This window comes from Rattus norvegicus, chromosome 4, assembly GCF_036323735.1.
Source record: "Rattus norvegicus strain BN/NHsdMcwi chromosome 4, GRCr8, whole genome shotgun sequence".
Classification (NCBI taxonomy): Eukaryota; Metazoa; Chordata; class Mammalia; order Rodentia; family Muridae; genus Rattus; species Rattus norvegicus.
This window is the reverse complement of record NC_086022.1, coordinates 79617224-79625284: the sequence shown is the minus strand read 5'-3', so window position 1 is coordinate 79625284 and position 8061 is coordinate 79617224. Positions and strand designations below refer to the sequence as shown.

Below are 8061 nucleotides of genomic sequence, written 5' to 3'. Positions count from 1 at the left end.
AGAAAAGCCATATTGAGTGAGTCAGGTAGGAAACAAGTTTGAGCCAGAAGAGCTGAGTTGAACCAGCCAGCCAGACTTCAGAAAGAACCAGAGAGGGTGGGCTTACTCAGCAGTAAGCCTCAGAGGCTGGAAACATTGTAGGCCTCCATTAGATTGTACGGAGGACAGAAGCTTCCAGGACTAGGCCTAGGTTAGCAGACAGAGACAGTGAGCCTTTAAGATGACAATTACAACAAGCCAATGAAAGTTACTTTCATATATGCCACTCAACTAAACATCACATTCTTTTTTTTTTTTTTTTTAAGAACAATGCAAAAAAAGAACAATTCAGCAAAATAAAATTCTGGTTTATTGTTGAACATTGTTTCACACATACATCAAATAGGCCAAAACAAACAAGAAAACAAACAACTTTATAGACAAAAAAAAAAAAAAAAAAAGGAAAAATACCTTGTTATCTTTGGCCTTTTTAACGGTCTCATAAAAACCAACTACTTATAGTATAGCTAGGTACATACACAGAAATGTTACTCGGAATAAGATTGTTTGGATGTTGTTTTTGTTTCTTTGTTTTTTTAAAGATTTATTCATTTATTATATATAAGTACACTGCAGCTGTCTTCAGATACACCAGAAGAGGGCATCAGATCTCATTACAGATGGTTGTGAGCCACCATGTGGTTGCTGGGAATTGAACTCAGGACCTCTGGAAGAGTAGTCGGGTGCCCTTAACCGCTGAGCCATCTCTGCAGCCCGTTCCTTTTTTTTTTTTTTAAATAATGTTTTTTTTCTCCTTTGAGATTATAATGAGCATGGTCACACCACAAATACAGTCTGAGGTAGGACGGAAAACGCTCTGAAGGCTGGGTCAGTCACCTGTTATTATTAAAATGGCTGATTCCTAACAATATGTAGAAAAATATAAAATGTAGATAAAAATATAAACAAGTTTTCTTTTTAAAATATTTTTAAGAAAAATAGCAGGGCCTGGGAAGTTCTGGTTCTTTTCTCCTCCCATGTTGCCAGTTCATGTTGTGGTTTTGGTGGGGTGGTAGAGAGCACATGTCATCCGTGGTGGCACTGCCCGCAGTGGGTGGGCGGGGCCTGCTTCTCTACTGGAAGGTGACCAGGTTTAAATTCTGAGACAGGAAGTGGAGGGTGAATAGTTCAAGGTGTGTAAGGTTAGCTTTTCCTTTTTGCTGTCTGGTCATCCTTATCAGTGTTCTGCCTCTTGGTGGTGTCAACATCATCGTTCTCATCATCCTCAGCTACCCGCTTGCCCGGAAGAGCCTCAGCTTCCTCATCTTCATCTCCATCCTCTTCCTTACAGCGTTCCCATGGGCAGGCGCATCTCTTTCACTCTCTACCTCCTCCACAACTTCCTTCATCTCCTTCAAGTCCTTGGTGGTGATCTCGGAGATGGTGTCCACTGCCGCGTGTGACATGGTGGGGCACGCCAGTGGTTCAATGCTGTGAGTAAGGAATTAGTCGAGTTCGAGGACTCTGGCGAGAAAGCTGCTGAAGTCCACGTTGGAGGAGGCGGTGGGCAGCGAAGGTGGCTGCAGTGAGCGCGGAGCACGACCCAGGTACAAGATGGCTTTTCAGAACTGCCAGTCAGCCATCACATAATGATAGTGTCAAAGGACTGACCCCAAAGTGACGATGGTCTTCCAGACAGGGCCTTCACAAAGATTCCTGTTTTTACCTTTTAACAGATGTGGTAAAACCACGAGTCGCCAATCAAATTGAAACACCATGATACCAGCAACAGAGAACTGACAAACCCATTCATCATCGCAATTTACTTAGCATGTAATTAGACCATATTATAAAATATAATATATGCTGTTAGTTGCTCAAGTGAAGTGTATCAGAGTGGAAGGCATGCCTTTCCAGAACCCGAGATAAAAATCACAGCCGAACAGAATCAGAGTCTGTTAGCAAAGGGCCACCTCCCTCAGCAAGAGAATAAGGCTAGCGAAGTCAAGCTAGCAGAAAAACAGCCGCTTGTGACTGTAATCGCGTGCTCTCTGAGAACAAGAGTTAGGAAGACAACTGGGAAGAACTGGGAGGTAAAGTTGGAGTTTTTTACTTCCGTTCTTGTCTTGTTTATTTGTCTGAAATTGAGACAGGCTCTTGCATACCCCAAGTTGACCTCAGATTTGCTTCGTAGCTCATGATGACCCAAGAGTTGAGGTTACAAGTATACACCAGCATGTTTTCTGCTTTGGTTTGGTTTGGTTTGGTTTGGTTTGGTTTGGTTTGGTTTTGAATTCAGGATCTCAGACATGCCAGATAAGGACCCAACCAACTTTCCATATATATCCTCAGCCACACTGTTCCTGTTCCTAGGGCAAAGCCTGATGCTCGGGCCATATCTCTCAGATTTGCAGACACCGGGCAAAGGACTCAGGACTAGAGCTGCAGGAATCTGTCCTGACGGCGGCAGTGGCAGTTACTGAAACTGGGGGCCGTGTGGTTGGAGATAGAGAAGCTAGTAGCAAAGCCAGGCTGAGAATGACTGCATAGACCTCAGAGAGCCGAGACTGAAGGTTTAAGAACTACGAGGGTCACAATCTTAAGGCCAAGCTGAGGGACTTAGTCACAAAGAAAATTTGTAAAGGGGCTGGGCTTTCACTCAGTGGGAGAATGCTTGTCTAGGGCCTTAGCTTCAACCCCTAGCACACCTGCACACACACACACACACACACACACACACACACACACACACACTTCAGAAGTGAAGTCAGACTCCCTGGACAAGACCTGGGCCTGCAGTCCAGTAACTATGCTCTAGTTTTTCCCGTAGCAATTTCATCACAGGAGTGAAACCTGGTCCTCCCCTCTTGAGGGGTTTGGGATCTGAGACGTACCTGCCAGCTGTGACAGCACTCTTAGAACAGACCCAGGTTTTATTGTACTCAGTGAATCCTGAGGATAAGTTTGTATGTTTATAACACTCATGAGGGCTGCGGCTATAGTTTAGTGGTTGAGAACACACATTGCTCTTCCAGATGACCTGAGTTCAATTCCCAGCACCCACAACAGGTGACTTACCACCAACTGTAACTCCAGCCCCAGGGAAATCTGAGGCCTCTAAACTCCAAGAGCACCTACACTCACATGCACACGCGTGCGTGCACACACACAAAATTTAAAAATCAATTTTATTTTAAAAAAAATTCTACTTGAATTACCACATTCCATTGCCCTCCCCTCTGTAGTTTGGCTCAGTGGATCCTGAAGCAGGATAGACAGTCTTTCAGCAGAACAGATGGAGGCGGCCTTGAAACCCAAGTCGCCATCTATTCCCACCCACAGCATGTCAGCAGCTCTCTTGGATTCCACAGAAAGTGAGAGGGAAGGAAAGAAGAAGAAGAAAAATGGTAGTCATTAACTATACCATCTCTTCATTTGGCTGAGGATAAACAGGATTTAGACTCTCAGTTTTCATACAAATAACTTCCTATATTCAAACATTGGATTGAATGTTTCCAGAGTACCAACTGCCCAGTTTCATGCTGGTGCCTCAGAGAACACATGGCAAGCACAAACAGGCCCACACTTTTTGACTTTTCCAAGGAGGCTAAGATAACATGCCCAACAAGAAAAGCAAACAACAAAAACACAAGACATTATTAAGTGATACAGTATTGAAAATACTGCAGAAATTCAAGGTTATGCAATGTTTATAATGCAATAACAGATGTTATATAAAATAGAATTATATTAAGAAAACTGTAAAATCTGGGACCCCATTGTTAATTAATGGATGCAAGTTAATGACTTGTATCAGTCAGGATTCTCTAAAGAAGCAGAACTAATAGAATAAATCTATGTACAAAAAAACAGGAATTTGTTTTTGTTTGTTTGTTTGTTAAGACAAGGTTTCTCTGTGCAGCCCTGGCTATCCAGACCAGGCTAGCCTCGAACACACAGAGATCTGCCTGCCTCTGCTCTGTAAGTGCTGGAATTAAAGGCATGCTCTACCACTATCCCAGGAAAACAGGATTTATTAGAGTGGCTTACAGGTTATAGTCTGACTAGTTCATGGCTGTCTCCCAGTAGAAAGCACAGGCTGGATGTCTCTCCTGGTCTTCAGTATACATCAGAATCCTAGAAAAGAAGGTTCTAATATCAGTGAAGGAATTAACTTGATAGCGAGAACAAGGGCAAGCAAGCAAAAGTTAAGTGTCTTCTTCTTCCGTGTCCTTTTACAGGTTGCCAGAGAAGGTATGGCCCAGATTTAAGTTTTATCTTCCCATCTTAAAATGTCTAGACTTAAGCCTGATGTTAATCCCAGGACAGGCAGATCACTACAGAGTTTGAGGCCAGCCTAGTCTACAGAGTGAATTCCAGGACAGCCAGTGTTACACAGAAAAATCTTGTCTAAACAAACAAACAAACAAACAAACAACAAACACCACCAACAACAAAACCCCAACATGAAGTGGAGACTTATGGGTTTTTCAGAGAATCAGTTGTGTTGGATGGTGTTTTGCTGGAGCAAACACATGAAGGAGTGTTTTCCTGATGTGGACACAGGTGAAAAACTAAGGCAGACTCGTGAAGGAGTTTTTCACTGGAACAGACACAGAAGAGAGGATTTTCTGCTAAAGCAAACACATGAAAGGCACATGATGGATTGTTCGCTAAAGACAAGCATGTATTGGTCTGCCTTACATTGTGTAGTTGAGCTCCATTTGTCAGGACTCCATAAAGAGAAACACACCAAAAAGTTCTGGTGTTCTGCTGTGTGGTCTCAGGCTGATTGGCAGAGTGATGTCAGCTGAGACAGATGCACATGATGAGGTGAGAACTGTGGAAGACATGTGGTGTTTGGAGGGTATAAAAGGACTCAAGGGACAGTGATGGAGGCTGAGCTTGGCTTGCTCATAGAGCTAAGCTGTGCAATGCTTGTTGGTCTCCACTCTTTGCTGATCTTCGCTTCCCTGAGGCACAGCTGAGAACTTCTCCTGGAGTCCCTCCTGGCCCCTGCTGCTGACTCGTGCCTCCTGCTATCGTGACTGTACAGAACTGGTCTGCTGGTGTATCTGTGAAGTGTTAGCAAGTGAATCAAGCTGCTGCTGCTGACCTGTGCACTGAACTGCTGGTTTCCAGACAACACAGAGGGGAGTTGCTCCACAGAACCTTTCTAAACAGGCCCACTTTCCCCGTATCCTTCCTTTTCCACTATCTCTGGTGGGTAGTAGGCTACAAGGAAAGTTAAAGTGTTTAAGAATCATTAAAAATAGGATTTGAAAAAAAATCTAAGTTTAGGGTGCGTCTTTGCACTTGAAATCAGTTCAATTTTAGTTAATTCCAGTTATAGTCAAATTAATAGGCCCAAAATAGCCATTACAGAATTCATAATCAAAATGTTTTATTTTATGCAACCTACAGAAACTATAGGATCTATAGAAATACATGGTGGAAGTTATAGAATCAGTGACTCCCTCACCCCGGAAAAGACCATAGACTGAATCCAATTTTAATTAAAAGGTTTATTGAGGGGTTGGAGATTTAGCTTAGCGGTACAGCGCTTGCCTAGCAAGCGCAAGGCCCTGGGTTCGGTCCCCAGCTCCGAAAAAAAGAAAAAAAAAAAGGTTTATTGATTAGCTGCTCGTAGGACTATCTCTGAGCCAAATTTGAGATTGGCATGAAGGAGAAGGGAAAAACTACACAAAGACCTTCAATATCTTTGCAAGCAAGAAAAAAGTCTGTTCTGTTCTGCCGAGTTAAGTGGTTAAGGCAACTCAAAACAGGCTTTTGGTGTCTGTGTAAGAAAGTCACAGAAGCAAAAGAAAAGAAGAAGAAAGCAGTCATAATATAACAGCAGATAGTCTCAGCTGTGCATTTTTAGGTTGGGGGGGTCACCGAGTCAGGATTACTGGGAATTTTGTAAGGGTCCATAATTCGCCTAAGAATGATAACCCAGACACGAATAGTATGCAAAAGTGAAGAGCTTTTTATTCTGCAGAAGTTCAATATGGGGGGGGGGGTCTACTATTTACTAAGATGGAGACACCCAAGTGAGCTCACAGGCCCAATTTAAAACACACTAGGGGAATTCCAGGGAGAGGTAGAAGGAATTCTGTCGGCGCCAGCACTGACCTGGTACCGAGAATCGGGCGAAAGCCTACGGGATGAAAGAAACACACACACACACACACACACACACACACACACACACACACACACACACACACACACACACAGGTTATCCTGTCAAGCCAGGAAAGGGGGAGAGAGAGAGAGAGAGAGAGAGAGAGAGAGAGAGAGAGAGAGAGAGAAAATGGAGAGCGGAGGGAAGAGTGAGAGTGAGAGGAATAGTGAGAGTGAGGAGGAAGAGTGAGAGAGAGAGAGAGAGAGAGAGAGAGAGAGAGAGAGAGAAAATGGAGAGCGGAGGGAAGAGTGAGAGTGAGAGGAATAGTAAGAGTGAGGAGGAAGAGTGAGAGACTCCTGTAGCTTTATTCACCACTTATATACCCAAGTCTTCAGGTAGAAAATGTCTGGGAAGCACAGTGGGAAACCCTGGCTCGTGACTACCTGGCTCATGACTTTGGTAACAAAAGACCAACTACGAGACCTGAATTAATTAGGGAGAAATCCCAGAAGACCAGCCTAAATCTCAAGGATAAAGGCTGAGGAAGTAAAAGGCAGAAGTAAATTGACCACCACCCAGGTGTGGTCCAGGTGTGTCAGTTCCACATGCATCAGCGGGGCTCAGCAGAGGTCATGCAGTGGAGATATCGGGTGTTTACTACTTGGTCTTTTCTTCCTGTGCCATAAATACATGGGAGAGGCCTCTGTCCAACAATCCCATGACTTTTACTGTGGCCATGCAGTTACAAAGTGGCCAGGCCCAAATCCAATATGGCACTACAGAATTCCTTTATGTTGTTTGGTTGGCTCCATCTCTAGGAGAGTGGGGGTCCTCTGGATTGGCTCCAGAACCGTTGCTGGGCTTGCGGGGTTGAGGGGAGGGCACAGCTGGGAACTGGGGTCCTGGCCTTAAGCCAGGTAAAGGGCAGCTCTGACGGCAGGGCAGTTTCTGATTGACTGCCCTTGGCCTGTGGTTTTTCCAGTAATCGGCTTGCCTGGATTTGCCCAGTTCTAGGAAACAGAGATCCTGAACTGCAATGACTGGGAGTGCAGGGGGTGGCAAAGCTTCAAGGATGTTGGCAGTAGACGCTTAGGTGATCATCCTCGTAGCTTTATCAGCTAACCTGTTCCCTCGGGCTATTTCTGATGCCCTTTGAGAGGAAGCCATAATGCCTCCAGTAAAGCAAGTATTTCTCCCTTATTTTTGATGTTGTTTTTTTTTTCTTCAGCAGCCAATAATCCCCTCTCTTAGTACATGAACCCATGTACATGAGCTGTAGTAAAGGCGTATCTGCTGTCAGTGTAGATGTTAGCTAAGGCGCTTTTGCCAGCTTTAAAGCCTGGGTTGGAGCCTTTAGTTCAGCTTTCTGAACTGAGGTTCCTGGCAGCAAAAAACAGTTGCCCAGATAACAGTCCAAGTCCACTGCCACGGCCTCTGCATACCTGACTCACCCTGGATGAAGCTGCTCCCATCCATACATTCCACATCTGGCCAGGGTACATCAGTCAAGTCCAGCCTGATGTTCTGGACGTGCCCTCCAGAACTATAGCACAACATGACCCATCTATGGATGGGTCAGGTAGCAGGGTGGCTGAGTTAAGGGCAGATGATGGGTTAGCTCTATGCAAGGGGGATTCAACAGAGTCTGAAAGAGCACAGTCTGGTGTTGGACAGCCACTGGCTGGGTGGATTCTTGAGGGTCCCCTCGATAGTATGGGTGTGTGTGTGGGGTGATAGATTCCTGCCCATTGGTTATTTTTGTCAGTGTCCTTGACTAGCAGGGCAGCGGCAGCCATGTTCTAGAGGTAAGCTGACTAACCATCCTTGGGCCACCAGGTCCAGCTTCTTAGATAAATAAGTCGCAGGTCTTTTCCATGGCCCTAAAGTTTGGGTAAGCACTCTCTTTGCTATGCCCTTTCTCTCATCCACATGCAGGTGGAAAGGTTTGCGAATGT

The 8061-nt window shown here is 44.8% G+C and overlaps 1 pseudogene; it reads right to left on the bottom strand.

Annotated features, from left to right (window-relative positions):
- Positions 1-468: 468 nt before the first annotated feature.
- Ptma-ps6 (prothymosin alpha, pseudogene 6) lies at positions 469-1878 on the bottom strand (annotated as a pseudogene).
- Between the last annotated feature and the right edge of the window lie 6183 nt (positions 1879-8061).